Genomic DNA, 18,265 nt, shown 5'->3' on the forward strand with positions numbered 1-18,265 from the left:
TGCATTTATTGAAATGGAGTTCTATATTAAATGTTTTACAGCTAGCAGCACCCTAAAATGTATAACTTGGAAAATGTTTGAAGAATTCAGAGTGTTTTCTTCTTTAGTGTGCCACATATTCCAGTAAGTAAAGATTGCTTTGCCAAGCAGATACAAACAAAATGCAAAGTGCAGTGAAGTTTTTAATAACACGTTACCACTGAAAAAGTCAACGTAGTCAGCAGGATTTCAACCTGCGTGGGGAAACCCCAATGGATTTCTAGTCCTTCGCCTTAACCACTCGGCCATGACTACATAGCTGGTATTACTGAATACAGTCACACAGATGGCTCTTGAGCGGATATGGGTAACACTCACTAATGAATGATGACCAATATGAACTAAATAACCATGAGAACATTTTCATAAAGAGAAATACATGACTTGTTTGTACACATTGTTTAAACAACATTATCTTTGTAAAATGTTGCTTCTATTGGGTTTTTGAAAAATGACGAGAAATACTTTGTGTTAACCACATTCAATGTACAGTATGAAACAGATCTGAGGCAGAAAAAAAGAAAAGGGGTTAAAAGGAGTAATGGGAAAATGATCTAACTTGGATGTCAGAGATTAAAAGAGCAGAGTTGGAGGGCAATTGGGGCAAGAAGAAGATGGATCATTACAGGGACATGCTCCAGTGGCGTAATCGGTTAGCGCACGGTACTTATATGTCAGTATATGCTAAGCTATGCCGAGGTTGTGAGTTCAAGCCTCACCTGAAGCAAACCCTTTTTTTGTTTCATCAACCAATAGCATTGTTTGAATGTATACAATGTTAAATAAAAGGCCTATGGGTGTAAATTGTAAAATGTAATCTTTTACATTAAAAACAACATTTCCGCATTTTGCTATTTGGCTTACATTGGAGCGCATGTAAATCAGTCAAATTCAATAGGTGTCTCAATGTGGGCAAGAAGATATTGGTAATTGATGATGTATGATTTAAAAAAATAAAAAATGAGAGCTGTCCAAGCAAATTGTTCCTTTTTTCAAACCAAAATACACCAGTGGAGCCAATGCTACCTATTATTTGGATCTAGAGGATACATATATTTCCAGATGTATATATCCTAAAAAGGCAATCTTTAATGAGCATCCTGTCTATCTGTACTAAGTAGGGATCAGCCTATCCCCCCTTCTTAACCCAACTATTCACCTCTCACATTCGTATCTTGCTCACCATATGTAAACCACTTCTCACCTCTCTCATAATCTGTTGTTATTACATTTCCTCCACCTACCCCCTGAGAATGATTAATAAACAAATCTAAACTCAATACAAAACCTCATTAAGAGTTAAAATTCACCCTAGCAAAGTCACATTCTGCCTTTCAATCAAGCCTGAAATATTTTTTCAAACACAATTTGCACCTGAATGGCGGTGGTGGAACAAAAGCTTTCTACGTTTTGTTTTTAAATCCAAACAAGTATAAATACCTCTTAAGAGTTAATCCTCACTGTAGCACAACCCCATGCTATTTCACCAGAGTCTTCAATTGAATAAATTCTCTTATTGCTATAGGCGAGTGGATTTTGTATGTGGTAGAAACCAAGAGTGCTGAAAGAAGTTTTGCATGTACGACCACCTTTTCTTTCAGTTTTACTTGCTTTATGCTTTATGCTTTATCAGAGTGGGCAATCATAAATGACAACATAGAAGAGGATTAAAGAATCTTCTTTTTTTTGCCATTTACATAGCAAGCTAAAGGAAAACATGCTAAAACCACAATGAAGATTTGAGTAACACAGTTAAAGTAAATATGAAGGAACAAGGCTTGATGTTAATATTAAAGATATTTTAAATGCCTTAAGCATAGAATAAAATATTCCAACACATTTGAACTTTGCAACTCACTCAAAAAATCATGTCTTTTGATCAATTTTAAACAGAGGGTTCAGGGCTCTACGGATTTAAAGAATTTATTATATCAAATACACAACATTTCAACCATCAAAAAGTGGTCTTTCTCAAGTGAGAAAGACCACTTTTTGATGGTTGAAACGTTGTGTATTTGATTTAATAAATTCTTTAAATCCGTAGAGCCCTGAACCCTCTGGTTTTTTTTTGCTGACTTTGGAGTCTGTCATTCACAGGGACTCCCCTGGATCAAGAGCACCAGTAACAACAAGTATCAGTTAGAGTTTTCAGTTTTTGGTGTGCAGCATTTATCTTGTTTTTTTCTGCTTTTGATCAATTTTGACATACAAAGGGTGGAGGGATACCAACATTGATCTCTTGGGTATCTAGAGGGAACTATCAATATGCAGACTATGGCAAAAGTATCAACAAAATAAACATGTCCAAGAATTAGGTATTCAATATTGTTAATCTGCAAGACAAAAACATACAGAACCCCTATAAGATCATATTGAACCCCCCAAAAAATTAAATCTTATTTTAATATAAAATGTTCTGTCTCTGAATTTAATATCAAAGTACAAAGTACATTTGTTCTTAATGCGAATCATTCTGTTTCACAAAAGATTCCATAAAGTTTACATTTGATTAATTTCTTAATTTTCTGTAAACTTCAGGAAGTTACAGTACAATTATTACAGTATATTAATGACCATTTTTCAGTAAAATTCAAGCTAAGTTGTTTATTTCTTCAACAGGTTTATAAAGCCCTGCTTATCTTTGTGAATGATAACAATAAAACATTACAAATGCTTTTTCATAACAAAAAGCTATTTGTGCTGAAGTGTGATAAGCAGTTGAACTATAACATTGATTATTCCCATTATATTTAAACAATATAGTTTTGGCATACTGTAAATAATGTACACATCTTAATACATGCAGTACTTAGCACAGTCCTTAAGAAGAATTCAAATATTATCTGTAATTATAAAGTGGAAGAATTCCCTCACTCTCACACTAAAGTGCTCATTATCCTTTGTCACCTTAAGTTATTTCTGTAGGGGTAAGCCGTTTCTCCTCTATTTTATGTTGTGCAAAGTATTGCACACAAATGACCTCTTAGCACTATGTTGCAGCATAGAGATACTTATCAATAGAAGACAATGCATTTATTGAAATGGAGTTCTTTATTAAATGTTTTACAGCCAGCAGCACCCTAAAATGTATAACTTGGATAATGTTTGAAGAATTCAGAGTGTTTTCTTCTTTAGTGTGCCACATATTCCAGTAAGTAAAGATTGCTTTGCCAAGCAGATACAAACAAAATGCAAAGTGCAGTGAAGTCTTTAATAACACGTTACCACTGAAAAAGTCAACGTAGTCAGCAGGATTTGAACCTGCGCGGGGAAACCCCAATGGATTTCTAGTCCATCGCCTTAACCACTCGGCCATGACTACATAGCTGGTAGTACTGAATACAGTCACACAGATGGCTCTTGAGCGGATCTGGGTAACACTCACTAATGAATGATGACCAATATGAACTAAATAACCATGAGAACATTTTCATAAAGAGAAATACATGACTTGTTTGTACACATTGTTTAAACAACATTATCTTTGTAAAATGTTGCTTCTATTGGGTTTTTGAAAAATGACGAGAAATACTTTGTGTTAACCACATTCAATGTACAGTATGAAACAGATCTGAGGCAGAAAAAAAGAAAAGGGGTTAAAATGAGTAATGGGAAAATGATCTAACTTGGATGTCAGAGATTAAAAGAGCAGAGTTGGAGGGCAATTGGGGCAAGAAGAAGATGGATCATTACAGGAACATGCTCCAGTGGCGTAATCGGTTAGCGCACGGTACTTATATGTCAGTATATGCTAAGCTATACCGAGGTTGTGAGTTCAAGCCTCACCTGAAGCAAACCCTTTTTTTGTTTCATCAACCAATAGCATTGTTTGAATGTATACAATGTTAAATAAAAGGCCTATGGATGTAAATTGTAAAATGTAATCTTTTACATTAAAAACAACATTTCCGCATTTTGCTATTTGGCTTACATTGGAGCGCATGTAAAGCAGTCAAATTCAATAGGTGTCTCAATGTGGGCAAGAAGATATTGGTAATTGATGATGTATGATTTAAAAAAATAAAAAAATGAGAGCTGTCCAAGCAAATTGTTCCTTTTTTCAAACCAAAATACACCAGTGGAGCCAATGCTACCCATTATTTGGATCTAGAGGATACATATATTTCCAGATGTACAGTATATATCCTAAAAAGGCAATCTTTAATGAGCATCCTGTCTATCTGTACTAAGTAGGGATCAGCCTATCCCCCCTTCTTAACCCAACTATTCACCTCTCACATTCGTATCTTGCTCACCATATGTAAACCACTTCTCACCTCTCTCATAATCTGTTGTTATTACATTTCCTCCACCTACCCCCTGAGAATGATTAATAAACAAATCTAAACTCAATACAAAACCTCATTAAGAGTTAAAATTCACCCTAGCAAAGTCACATTCTGCCTTTCAATCAAGCCTGAAATATTTTTTCAAACACAATTTGCACCTGAATGGCGGTGGTGGAACAAAAGCTTTCTACGTTTTGTTTTTAAATCCAAACAAGTATAAATCCCTCTTAAGAGTTAATCCTCACTGTAGCACAACCCCATGCTATTTCACCAGAGTCTTCAATTGAATAAATTCTCTTATTGCTATAGGCGAGTGGATCTTGTATGTGGTAGAAACCAAGAGTGCTGAAAGAAGTTTTGCATGTACGACCACCTTTTCTTTCAGTTTTACTTGCTTTATGCTTTATGCTTTATCAGAGTGGGCAATCATAAATGACAACATAGAAGAGGAATAAAGAATCTTCTTTTTTTGCCAATTACATAGCAAGCTAAAGGAAAACATGCTAAAACCACATTGAAGATTTGAGTAACACAGTTAAAGTTAATATGAAGGAACAAGGCTTGATGTTAATATTAAAGATATTTTAAATGCCTTAAGCATAGAATAAAATATTCCAACACATTTGAACTTTGCAACTCACTCAAAAAATCATGTCTTTTGATCAATTTTAAACAGAGGGTTCAGGGCTCTACGGATTTAAAGAATTTATTATATCAAATACACAACGTTTCAACCATCAAAAAGTGGTCTTTCTCAAGTGAGAAAGACCACTTTTTGATGGTTGAAACGTTGTGTATTTGATTTAATAAATTCTTTAAATCCATAGAGCTCTGAACCCTCTGGGTTTTTTTTGCTGACTTTGGAGTCTGTCATTCACAGGGACTCCCCTGGATCAAGAGCACCAGTAACAACAAGTATCAGTTAGAGTTTTCAGTTTTTGGTGTGCAGCATTTATCTTGTTTTTTTCTGCTTTTGATCAATTTTGACATACAAAGGTTGGAGGGATACCAACATTGATCTCTTGGGTATCTAGAGGGAACTATCAATATGCAGACTATGGCAAAAGTATCAACAAAATAAACATGTCCAAGAATTAGGTATTCAATATTGTTAATCTGCAAGACAAAAACATACAGAACCCCTATAAGATCATATTGAACCCCCCAAAAAATTAAATCTGATTTTAATATAAAATGTTCTGTCTCTGAATTTAATATCAAAGTACAAAGTACATTTGTTCTTAATGCGAATCATTCTGTTTCACAAAAGATTCCATAAAGTTTACATTTGATTAATTTCTTAATTTTCTGTAAACTTCAGGAAGTTACAGTACAATTATTACAGTATATTAATGACCATTTTTCAGTAAAATTCAAGCTAAGTTGTTTATTTCTTCAACAGGTTTATAAAGCCCTGCTTATCTTTGTGAGTGATAACAATAAAACATTACAAATGCTTTTTCATAACAAAAAGCTATTTGTGCTGAAGTGTGATAAGCAGTTGAACTATAACATTGATTATTCCCATTATATTTAAACAATATAGTTTTGGCATACTGTAAATAATGTACACATCTTAATACATGCAGTACTTAGCACAGTCCTTGAGAAGAATTCAAATATTATCTGTAATTATAAAGTGGAAGAATTCCCTCACTCTCACACTAAAGTGCTCATTATCCTTTGTCACCTTAAATTATTTCTGTAGGGGTAAGCCGTTTCTCCTCTATTTTATGTTGTGCAAAGTATTGCACACAAATGACCTCTTAGCACTATGTTGCAGCATAGAGATACTTATCAATAGAAGACAATGCATTTATTGAAATGGAGTTCTTTATTAAATGTTTTACAGCCAGCAGCACCCTAAAATGTATAACTTGGATAATGTTTGAAGAATTCAGAGTGTTTTCTTCTTTAGTGTGCCACATATTCCAGTAAGTAAAGATTGCTTTGCCAAGCAGATACAAACAAAATGCAAAGTGCAGTGAAGTCTTTAATAACACGTTACCACTGAAAAAGTCAACGTAGTCAGCAGGATTTGAACCTGCGCGGGGAAACCCCAATGGATTTCTAGTCCATCGCCTTAACCACTCGGCCATGACTACATAGCTGGTAGTACTGAATACAGTCACACAGATGGCTCTTGAGCGGATCTGGGTAACACTCACTAATGAATGATGACCAATATGAACTAAATAACCATGAGAACATTTTCATAAAGAGAAATACATGACTTGTTTGTACACATTGTTTAAACAACATTATCTTTGTAAAATGTTGCTTCTATTGGGTATTTGAAAAATGACGAGAAATACTTTGTGTTAACCACATTCAATGTACAGTATGAAACAGATCTGAGGCAGAAAAAAAGAAAAGGGGTTAAAAGGAGTAATGGGAAAATGATCTAACTTGGATGTCAGAGATTAAAAGAGCAGAGTTGGAGGGCAATTGGAGCAAGAAGAAGATGGATCATTACAGGAACATGCTCCAGTGGCGTAATCGGTTAGCGCACGGTACTTATATGTCAGTATATGCTAAGCTATACCGAGGTTGTGAGTTCAAGCCTCACCTGAAGCAAACCCTTTTTTTGTTTCATCAACCAATAGCATTGTTTGAATGTATACAATGTTAAATAAAAGGCCTATGGATGTAAATTGTAAAATGTAATCTTTTACATTAAAAACAACATTTCCGCATTTTGCTATTTGGCTTACATTGGAGCGCATGTAAAGCAGTCAAATTCAATAGGTGTCTCAATGTGGGCAAGAAGATATTGGTAATTGATGATGTATGATTTAAAAAAATAAAAAAATGAGAGCTGTCCAAGCAAATTGTTCCTTTTTTCAAACCAAAATACACCAGTGGAGCCAATGCTACCCATTATTTGGATCTAGAGGATACATATATTTCCAGATGTACAGTATATATCCTAAAAAGGCAATCTTTAATGAGCATCCTGTCTATCTGTACTAAGTAGGGATCAGCCTATCCCCCCTTCTTAACCCAACTATTCACCTCTCACATTCGTATCTTGCTCACCATATGTAAACCACTTCTCACCTCTCTCATAATCTGTTGTTATTACATTTCCTCCACCTACCCCCTGAGAATGATTAATAAACAAATCTAAACTCAATACAAAACCTCATTAAGAGTTAAAATTCACCCTAGCAAAGTCACATTCTGCCTTTCAATCAAGCCTGAAATATTTTTTCAAACACAATTTGCACCTGAATGGCGGTGGTGGAACAAAAGCTTTCTACGTTTTGTTTTTAAATCCAAACAAGTATAAATCCCTCTTAAGAGTTAATCCTCACTGTAGCACAACCCCATGCTATTTCACCAGAGTCTTCAATTGAATAAATTCTCTTATTGCTATAGGCGAGTGGATCTTGTATGTGGTAGAAACCAAGAGTGCTGAAAGAAGTTTTGCATGTACGACCACCTTTTCTTTCAGTTTTACTTGCTTTATGCTTTATGCTTTATCAGAGTGGGCAATCATAAATGACAACATAGAAGAGGAATAAAGAATCTTCTTTTTTTGCCAATTACATAGCAAGCTAAAGGAAAACATGCTAAAACCACATTGAAGATTTGAGTAACACAGTTAAAGTAAATATGAAGGAACAAGGCTTGATGTTAATATTAAAGATATTTTAAATGCCTTAAGCATAGAATAAAATATTCCAACACATTTGAACTTTGCAACTCACTCAAAAAATCATGTCTTTTGATCAATTTTAAACAGAGGGTTCAGGGCTCTACGGATTTAAAGAATTTATTATATCAAATACACAACGTTTCAACCATCAAAAAGTGGTCTTTCTCAAGTGAGAAAGACCACTTTTTGATGGTTGAAACGTTGTGTATTTGATTTAATAAATTCTTTAAATCCATAGAGCTCTGAACCCTCTGGGTTTTTTTTGCTGACTTTGGAGTCTGTCATTCACAGGGACTCCCCTGGATCAAGAGCACCAGTAACAACAAGTATCAGTTAGAGTTTTCAGTTTTTGGTGTGCAGCATTTATCTTGTTTTTTTCTGCTTTTGATCAATTTTGACATACAAAGGTTGGAGGGATACCAACATTGATCTCTTGGGTATCTAGAGGGAACTATCAATATGCAGACTATGGCAAAAGTATCAACAAAATAAACATGTCCAAGAATTAGGTATTCAATATTGTTAATCTGCAAGACAAAAACATACAGAACCCCTATAAGATCATATTGAACCCCCCAAAAAATTAAATCTGATTTTAATATAAAATGTTCTGTCTCTGAATTTAATATCAAAGTACAAAGTACATTTGTTCTTAATGCGAATCATTCTGTTTCACAAAAGATTCCATAAAGTTTACATTTGATTAATTTCTTAATTTTCTGTAAACTTCAGGAAGTTACAGTACAATTATTACAGTATATTAATGACCATTTTTCAGTAAAATTCAAGCTAAGTTGTTTATTTCTTCAACAGGTTTATAAAGCCCTGCTTATCTTTGTGAGTGATAACAATAAAACATTACAAATGCTTTTTCATAACAAAAAGCTATTTGTGCTGAAGTGTGATAAGCAGTTGAACTATAACATTGATTATTCCCATTATATTTAAACAATATAGTTTTGGCATACTGTAAATAATGTACACATCTTAATACATGCAGTACTTAGCACAGTCCTTGAGAAGAATTCAAATATTATCTGTAATTATAAAGTGGAAGAATTCCCTCACTCTCACACTAAAGTGCTCATTATCCTTTGTCACCTTAAATTATTTCTGTAGGGGTAAGCCGTTTCTCCTCTATTTTATGTTGTGCAAAGTATTGCACACAAATGACCTCTTAGCACTATGTTGCAGCATAGAGATACTTATCAATAGAAGACAATGCATTTATTGAAATGGAGTTCTTTATTAAATGTTTTACAGCCAGCAGCACCCTAAAATGTATAACTTGGATAATGTTTGAAGAATTCAGAGTGTTTTCTTCTTTAGTGTGCCACATATTCCAGTAAGTAAAGATTGCTTTGCCAAGCAGATACAAACAAAATGCAAAGTGCAGTGAAGTCTTTAATAACACGTTACCACTGAAAAAGTCAACGTAGTCAGCAGGATTTGAACCTGCGTGGGGAAACCCCAATGGATTTCTAGTCCATCGCCTTAACCACTCGGCCATGACTACATAGCTGGTAGTACTGAATACAGTCACACAGATGGCTCTTGAGCGGATCTGGGTAACACTCACTAATGAATGATGACCAATATGAACTAAATAACCATGAGAACATTTTCATAAAGAGAAATACATGACTTGTTTGTACACATTGTTTAAACAACATTATCTTTGTAAAATGTTGCTTCTATTGGGTATTTGAAAAATGACGAGAAATACTTTGTGTTAACCACATTCAATGTACAGTATGAAACAGATCTGAGGCAGAAAAAAAGAAAAGGGGTTAAAAGGAGTAATGGGAAAATGATCTAACTTGGATGTCAGAGATTAAAAGAGCAGAGTTGGAGGGCAATTGGAGCAAGAAGAAGATGGATCATTACAGGAACATGCTCCAGTGGCGTAATCGGTTAGCGCACGGTACTTATATGTCAGTATATGCTAAGCTATACCGAGGTTGTGAGTTCAAGCCTCACCTGAAGCAAACCCTTTTTTTGTTTCATCAACCAATAGCATTGTTTGAATGTATACAATGTTAAATAAAAGGCCTATGGATGTAAATTGTAAAATGTAATCTTTTACATTAAAAACAACATTTCCGCATTTTGCTATTTGGCTTACATTGGAGCGCATGTAAAGCAGTCAAATTCAATAGGTGTCTCAATGTGGGCAAGAAGATATTGGTAATTGATGATGTATGATTTAAAAAAATAAAAAAATGAGAGCTGTCCAAGCAAATTGTTCCTTTTTTCAAACCAAAATACACCAGTGGAGCCAATGCTACCCATTATTTGGATCTAGAGGATACATATATTTCCAGATGTACAGTATATATCCTAAAAAGGCAATCTTTAATGAGCATCCTGTCTATCTGTACTAAGTAGGGATCAGCCTATCCCCCCTTCTTAACCCAACTATTCACCTCTCACATTCGTATCTTGCTCACCATATGTAAACCACTTCTCACCTCTCTCATAATCTGTTGTTATTACATTTCCTCCACCTACCCCCTGAGAATGATTAATAAACAAATCTAAACTCAATACAAAACCTCATTAAGAGTTAAAATTCACCCTAGCAAAGTCACATTCTGCCTTTCAATCAAGCCTGAAATATTTTTTCAAACACAATTTGCACCTGAATGGCGGTGGTGGAACAAAAGCTTTCTACGTTTTGTTTTTAAATCCAAACAAGTATAAATCCCTCTTAAGAGTTAATCCTCACTGTAGCACAACCCCATGCTATTTCACCAGAGTCTTCAATTGAATAAATTCTCTTATTGCTATAGGCGAGTGGATCTTGTATGTGGTAGAAACCAAGAGTGCTGAAAGAAGTTTTGCATGTACGACCACCTTTTCTTTCAGTTTTACTTGCTTTATGCTTTATGCTTTATCAGAGTGGGCAATCATAAATGACAACATAGAAGAGGAATAAAGAATCTTCTTTTTTTGCCAATTACATAGCAAGCTAAAGGAAAACATGCTAAAACCACATTGAAGATTTGAGTAACACAGTTAAAGTAAATATGAAGGAACAAGGCTTGATGTTAATATTAAAGATATTTTAAATGCCTTAAGCATAGAATAAAATATTCCAACACATTTGAACTTTGCAACTCACTCAAAAAATCATGTCTTTTGATCAATTTTAAACAGAGGGTTCAGGGCTCTACGGATTTAAAGAATTTATTATATCAAATACACAACGTTTCAACCATCAAAAAGTGGTCTTTCTCAAGTGAGAAAGACCACTTTTTGATGGTTGAAACGTTGTGTATTTGATTTAATAAATTCTTTAAATCCATAGAGCTCTGAACCCTCTGGGTTTTTTTTGCTGACTTTGGAGTCTGTCATTCACAGGGACTCCCCTGGATCAAGAGCACCAGTAACAACAAGTATCAGTTAGAGTTTTCAGTTTTTGGTGTGCAGCATTTATCTTGTTTTTTTCTGCTTTTGATCAATTTTGACATACAAAGGGTGGAGGGATACCAACATTGATCTCTTGGGTATCTAGAGGGAACTATCAATATGCAGACTATGGCAAAAGTATCAACAAAATAAACATGTCCAAGAATTAGGTATTCAATATTGTTAATCTGCAAGACAAAAACATACAGAACCCCTATAAGATCATATTGAACCCCCCAAAAAATTAAATCTTATTTTAATATAAAATGTTCTGTCTCTGAATTTAATATCAAAGTACAAAGTACATTTGTTCTTAATGCGAATCATTCTGTTTCACAAAAGATTCCATAAAGTTTACATTTGATTAATTTCTTAATTTTCTGTAAACTTCAGGAAGTTACAGTACAATTATTACAGTATATTAATGACCATTTTTCAGTAAAATTCAAGCTAAGTTGTTTATTTCTTCAACAGGTTTAGAAAGCCCTGCTTATCTTTGTGAGTGATAACAATAAAACATTACAAATGCTTTTTCATAACAAAAAGCTATTTGTGCTGAAGTGTGATAAGCAGTTGAACTATAACATTGATTATTCCCATTATATTTAAACAATATAGTTTTGGCATACTGTAAATAATGTACACATCTTAATACATGCAGTACTTAGCACAGTCCTTAAGAAGAATTCAAATATTATCTGTAATTATAAAGTGGAAGAATTCCCTCACTCTCACACTAAAGTGCTCATTATCCTTTGTCACCTTAAATTATTTCTGTAGGGGTAAGCCGTTTCTCCTCTATTTTATGTTGTGCAAAGTATTGCACACAAATGACCTCTTAGCACTATGTTGCAGCATAGAGATACTTATCAATAGAAGACAATGCATTTATTGAAATGGAGTTCTTTATTAAATGTTTTACAGCCAGCAGCACCCTAAAATGTATAACTTGGAAAATGTTTGAAGAATTCAGAGTGTTTTCTTCTTTAGTGTGCCACATATTCCAGTAAGTAAAGATTGCTTTGCCAAGCAGATACAAACAAAATGCAAAGTGCAGTGAAGTCTTTAATAACACGTTACCACTGAAAAAGTCAACGTAGTCAGCAGGATTTGAACCTGCGCGGGGAAACCCCAATGGATTTCTAGTCCATCGCCTTAACCACTCGGCCATGACTACATAGCTGGTAGTACTGAATACAGTCACACAGATGGCTCTTGAGCGGATCTGGGTAACACTCACTAATGAATGATGACCAATATGAACTAAATAACCATGAGAACATTTTCATAAAGAGAAATACATGACTTGTTTGTACACATTGTTTAAACAACATTATCTTTGTAAAATGTTGCTTCTATTGGGTTTTTGAAAAATGACGAGAAATACTTTGTGTTAACCACATTCAATGTACAGTATGAAACAGATCTGAGGCAGAAAAAAAGAAAAGGGGTTAAAAGGAGTAATGGGAAAATGATCTAACTTGGATGTCAGAGATTAAAAGAGCAGAGTTGGAGGGCAATTGGGGCAAGAAGAAGATGGATCATTACAGGAACATGCTCCAGTGGCGTAATCGGTTAGCGCACGGTACTTATATGTCAGTATATGCTAAGCTGTACCGAGGTTGTGAGTTCAAGCCTCACCTGAAGCAAACCCTTTTTTTGTTTCATCAACCAATAGCATTGTTTGAATGTATACAATGTTAAATAAAAGGCCTATGGATGTAAAGTGTAAAATGTAATCTTTTACATTAAAAACAACATTTCCGCATTTTGCTATTTGGCTTACATTGGAGCGCATGTAAAGCAGTCAAATTCAATAGGTGTCTCAATGTGGGCAAGAAGATATTGGTAATTGATGATGTATGATTTAAAAAAATAAAAAAATGAGAGCTGTCCAAGCAAATTGTTCCTTTTTTCAAACCAAAATACACCAGTGGAGCCAATGCTACCCATTATTTGGATCTAGAGGATACATATATTTCCAGATGAACAGTATATATCCTTAAAAGGCAATCTTTAATGAGCATCCTGTCTATCTGTACTAAGTAGGGATCAGCCTATCCCCCCTTCTTAACCCAACTATTCACCTCTCACATTCGTATCTTGCTCACCATATGTAAACCACTTCTCACCTCTCTCATAATCTGTTGTTATTACATTTCCTCCACCTACCCCCTGAGAATGATTAATAAACAAATCTAAACTCAATACAAAACCTCATTAAGAGTTAAAATTCACCCTAGCAAAGTCACATTCTGCCTTTCAATCAAGCCTGAAATATTTTTTCAAACACAATTTGCACCTGAATGGCGGTGGTGGAACAAAAGCTTTCTACGTTTTGTTTTTAAATCCAAACAAGTATAAATCCCTCTTAAGAGTTAATCCTCACTGTAGCACAACCCCATGCTATTTCACCAGAGTCTTCAATTGAATAAATTCTCTTATTGCTATAGGCGAGTGGATCTTGTATGTGGTAGAAACCAAGAGTGCTGAAAGAAGTTTTGCATGTACGACCACCTTTTCTTTCAGTTTTACTTGCTTTATGCTTTATCAGAGTGGGCAATCATAAATGACAACATAGAAGAGGAATAAAGAATCTTCTTTTTTTGCCAATTACATAGCAAGCTAAAGGAAAACATGCTAAAACCACATTGAAGATTTGAGTAACACAGTTAAAGTAAATATGAAGGAACAAGGCTTGATGTTAATATTAAAGATATTTTAAATGCCTTAAGCATAGAATAAAATATTCCAACACATTTGAACTTTGCAACTCACTCAAAAAATCATGTCTTTTGATCAATTTTAAACAGAGGGTTCAGGGCTCTACGGATTTAAAGAATTTATTATATCAAATACACAACGTTTCAACCATCAAAAAGTGGTCTTTCTCAAGTGAGAAAGACCACTTTTTGATGGTTGAAACGTTGTGTATTTGATTTAATAAATTCTTTAAATCCATAGAGCCCTGAACCCTCTGGTTTTTTTTTGCTGACTTTGGAGTCTGTCATTCACAGGGACTCCCCTGGATCAAGAGCACCAGTAACAACAAGTATCAGTTAGAGTTTTCAGTTTTTGGTGTGCAGCATTTATCTTGTTTTTTTCTGCTTTTGATCAATTTTGACATACAAAGGGTGGAGGGATACCAACATTGATCTCTTGGGTATCTAGAGGGAACTATCAATATGCAGACTATGGCAAAAGTATCAACAAAATAAACATGTCCAAGAATTAGGTATTCAATATTGTTAATCTGCAAGACAAAAACATACAGAACCCCTATAAGATCATATTGAACCCCCCAAAAAATTAAATCTGATTTTAATATAAAATGTTCTGTCTCTGAATTTAATATCAAAGTACAAAGTACATTTGTTCTTAATGCGAATCATTCTGTTTCACAAAAGATTCCATAAAGTTTACATTTGATTAATTTCTTAATTTTCTGTAAACTTCAGGAAGTTACAGTACAATTATTACAGTATATTAATGACCATTTTTCAGTAAAATTCAAGCTAAGTTGTTTATTTCTTCAACAGGTTTATAAAGCCCTGCTTATCTTTGTGAGTGATAACAATAAAACATTACAAATGCTTTTTCATAACAAAAAGCTATTTGTGCTGAAGTGTGATAAGCAGTTGAACTATAACATTGATTATTCCCATTATATTTAAACAATATAGTTTTGGCATACTGTAAATAATGTACACATCTTAATACATGCAGTACTTAGCACAGTCCTTAAGAAGAATTCAAATATTATCTGTAATTATAAAGTGGAAGAATTCCCTCACTCTCACACTAAAGTGCTCATTATCCTTTGTCACCTTAAATTATTTCTGTAGGGGTAAGCCGTTTCTCCTCTATTTTATGTTGTGCAAAGTATTGCACACAAATGACCTCTTAGCACTATGTTGCAGCATAGAGATACTTATCAATAGAAGACAATGCATTTATTGAAATGGAGTTCTTTATTAAATGTTTTACAGCCAGCAGCACCCTAAAATGTATAACTTGGATAATGTTTGAAGAATTCAGAGTGTTTTCTTCTTTAGTGTGCCACATATTCCAGTAAGTAAAGATTGCTTTGCCAAGCAGATACAAACAAAATGCAAAGTGCAGTGAAGTCTTTAATAACACGTTACCACTGAAAAAGTCAACGTAGTCAGCAGGATTTGAACCTGCGCGGGGAAACCCCAATGGATTTCTAGTCCATCGCCTTAACCACTCGGCCATGACTACATAGCTGGTAGTACTGAATACAGTCACACAGATGGCTCTTGAGCGGATCTGGGTAACACTCACTAATGAATGATGACCAATATGAACTAAATAACCATGAGAACATTTTCATAAAGAGAAATACATGACTTGTTTGTACACATTGTTTAAACAACATTATCTTTGTAAAATGTTGCTTCTATTGGGTATTTGAAAAATGACGAGAAATACTTTGTGTTAACCACATTCAATGTACAGTATGAAACAGATCTGAGGCAGAAAAAAAGAAAAGGGGTTAAAAGGAGTAATGGGAAAATGATCTAACTTGGATGTCAGAGATTAAAAGAGCAGAGTTGGAGGGCAATTGGGGCAAGAAGAAGATGGATCATTACAGGAACATGCTCCAGTGGCGTAATCGGTTAGCGCACGGTACTTATATGTCAGTATATGCTAAGCTATACCGAGGTTGTGAGTTCAAGCCTCACCTGAAGCAAACCCTTTTTTTGTTTCATCAACCAATAGCATTGTTTGAATGTATACAATGTTAAATAAAAGGCCTATGGATGTAAAGTGTAAAATGTAATCTTTTACATTAAAAACAACATTTCCGCATTTTGCTATTTGGCTTACATTGGAGCGCATGTAAAGCAGTCAAATTCAATAGGTGTCTCAATGTGGGCAAGAAGATATTGGTAATTGATGATGTATGATTTAAAAAAATAAAAAAATGAGAGCTGTCCAAGCAAATTGTTCCTTTTTTCAAACCAAAATACACCAGTGGAGCCAATGCTACCCATTATTTGGATCTAGAGGATACATATATTTCCAGATGTACAGTATATATCCTAAAAAGGCAATCTTTAATGAGCATCCTGTCTATCTGTACTAAGTAGGGATCAGCCTATCCCCCCTTCTTAACCCAACTATTCACCTCTCACATTCGTATCTTGCTCACCATATGTAAACCACTTCTCACCTCTCTCATAATCTGTTGTTATTACATTTCCTCCACCTACCCCCTGAGAATGATTAATAAACAAATCTAAACTCAATACAAAACCTCATTAAGAGTTAAAATTCACCCTAGCAAAGTCACATTCTGCCTTTCAATCAAGCCTGAAATATTTTTTCAAACACAATTTGCACCTGAATGGCGGTGGTGGAACAAAAGCTTTCTACGTTTTGTTTTTAAATCCAAACAAGTATAAATCCATCTTAAGAGTTAATCCTCACTGTAGCACAACCCCATGCTATTTCACCAGAGTCTTCAATTGAATAAATTCTCTTATTGCTATAGGCGAGTGGATCTTGTATGTGGTAGAAACCAAGAGTGCTGAAAGAAGTTTTGCATGTACGACCACCTTTTCTTTCAGTTTTACTTGCTTTATGCTTTATCAGAGTGGGCAATCATAAATGACAACATAGAAGAGGAATAAAGAATCTTCTTTTTTTGCCAATTACATAGCAAGCTAAAGGAAAACATGCTAAAACCACATTGAAGATTTGAGTAACACAGTTAAAGTAAATATGAAGGAACAAGGCTTGATGTTAATATTAAAGATATTTTAAATGCCTTAAGCATAGAATAAAATATTCCAACACATTTGAACTTTGCAACTCACTCAAAAAATCATGTCTTTTGATCAATTTTAAACAGAGGGTTCAGGGCTCTACGGATTTAAAGAATTTATTATATCAAATACACAACGTTTCAACCATCAAAAAGTGGTCTTTCTCAAGTGAGAAAGACCACTTTTTGATGGTTGAAACGTTGTGTATTTGATTTAATAAATTCTTTAAATCCATAGAGCCCTGAACCCTCTGGGTTTTTTTTGCTGACTTTGGAGTCTGTCATTCACAGGGACTCCCCTGGATCAAGAGCACCAGTAACAACAAGTATCAGTTAGAGTTTTCAGTTTTTGGTGTGCAGCATTTATCTTGTTTTTTTCTGCTTTTGATCAATTTTGACATACAAAGGGTGGAGGGATACCAACATTGATCTCTTGGGTATCTAGAGGGAACTATCAATATGCAGACTATGGCAAAAGTATCAACAAAATAAACATGTCCAAGAATTAGGTATTCAATATTGTTAATCTGCAAGACAAAAACATACAGAACCCCTATAAGATCATATTGAACCCCCCAAAAAATTAAATCTGATTTTAATATAAAATGTTCTGTCTCTGAATTTAATATCAAAGTACAAAGTACATTTGTTCTTAATGCGAATCATTCTGTTTCACAAAAGATTCCATAAAGTTTACATTTGATTAATTTCTTAATTTTCTGTAAACTTCAGGAAGTTACAGTACAATTATTACAGTATATTAATGACCATTTTTCAGTAAAATTCAAGCTAAGTTGTTTATTTCTTCAACAGGTTTATAAAGCCCTGCTTATCTTTGTGAGTGATAACAATAAAACATTACAAATGCTTTTTCATAACAAAAAGCTATTTGTGCTGAAGTGTGATAAGCAGTTGAACTATAACATTGATTATTCCCATTATATTTAAACAATATAGTTTTGGCATACTGTAAATAATGTACACATCTTAATACATGCAGTACTTAGCACAGTCCTTAAGAAGAATTCAAATATTATCTGTAATTATAAAGTGGAAGAATTCCCTCACTCTCAC

The 18,265-nt window shown here is 34.2% G+C and overlaps 10 non-coding genes across 10 annotated transcripts; 5 read left to right on the forward strand and 5 right to left on the reverse strand.

Moving 5' to 3' along the window:
• Positions 1–673: 673 nt before the first annotated feature.
• TRNAI-UAU (transfer RNA isoleucine (anticodon UAU)) lies at positions 674–766 on the forward strand. Its single transcript is given in 2 exon segments — positions 674–711; positions 731–766. It is a non-coding gene; the product is annotated as a tRNA-Ile (tRNA).
• Positions 767–3,279: 2,513 nt separating this feature from the next.
• TRNAS-AGA (transfer RNA serine (anticodon AGA)) lies at positions 3,280–3,361 on the reverse strand. The gene has a single exon. It is a non-coding gene; the product is annotated as a tRNA-Ser (tRNA).
• A 379-nt stretch (positions 3,362–3,740) lies between these two features.
• TRNAI-UAU (transfer RNA isoleucine (anticodon UAU)) lies at positions 3,741–3,833 on the forward strand. The gene is given in 2 exon segments: positions 3,741–3,778; positions 3,798–3,833. It is a non-coding gene; the product is annotated as a tRNA-Ile (tRNA).
• A 2,518-nt stretch (positions 3,834–6,351) lies between these two features.
• Positions 6,352–6,433, reverse strand: TRNAS-AGA (transfer RNA serine (anticodon AGA)). Its single transcript has one exon. It is a non-coding gene; the product is annotated as a tRNA-Ser (tRNA).
• Positions 6,434–6,812: 379 nt separating this feature from the next.
• TRNAI-UAU (transfer RNA isoleucine (anticodon UAU)) lies at positions 6,813–6,905 on the forward strand. Its single transcript is given in 2 exon segments — positions 6,813–6,850; positions 6,870–6,905. It is a non-coding gene; the product is annotated as a tRNA-Ile (tRNA).
• A 2,518-nt stretch (positions 6,906–9,423) lies between these two features.
• TRNAS-AGA (transfer RNA serine (anticodon AGA)) lies at positions 9,424–9,505 on the reverse strand. Its single transcript has one exon. It is a non-coding gene; the product is annotated as a tRNA-Ser (tRNA).
• A 379-nt stretch (positions 9,506–9,884) lies between these two features.
• On the forward strand, positions 9,885–9,977 carry TRNAI-UAU (transfer RNA isoleucine (anticodon UAU)). Its single transcript is given in 2 exon segments — positions 9,885–9,922; positions 9,942–9,977. It is a non-coding gene; the product is annotated as a tRNA-Ile (tRNA).
• A 2,518-nt stretch (positions 9,978–12,495) lies between these two features.
• On the reverse strand, positions 12,496–12,577 carry TRNAS-AGA (transfer RNA serine (anticodon AGA)). The gene has a single exon. It is a non-coding gene; the product is annotated as a tRNA-Ser (tRNA).
• A 2,983-nt stretch (positions 12,578–15,560) lies between these two features.
• On the reverse strand, positions 15,561–15,642 carry TRNAS-AGA (transfer RNA serine (anticodon AGA)). Its single transcript has one exon. It is a non-coding gene; the product is annotated as a tRNA-Ser (tRNA).
• A 379-nt stretch (positions 15,643–16,021) lies between these two features.
• TRNAI-UAU (transfer RNA isoleucine (anticodon UAU)) lies at positions 16,022–16,114 on the forward strand. The gene is given in 2 exon segments: positions 16,022–16,059; positions 16,079–16,114. It is a non-coding gene; the product is annotated as a tRNA-Ile (tRNA).
• Positions 16,115–18,265: the final 2,151 nt, after the last annotated feature.

The sequence above is a fragment of the Ascaphus truei genome (assembly GCF_040206685.1).
Source record: "Ascaphus truei isolate aAscTru1 chromosome 12 unlocalized genomic scaffold, aAscTru1.hap1 SUPER_12_unloc_4, whole genome shotgun sequence".
Classification (NCBI taxonomy): domain Eukaryota; kingdom Metazoa; phylum Chordata; class Amphibia; order Anura; family Ascaphidae; genus Ascaphus; species Ascaphus truei.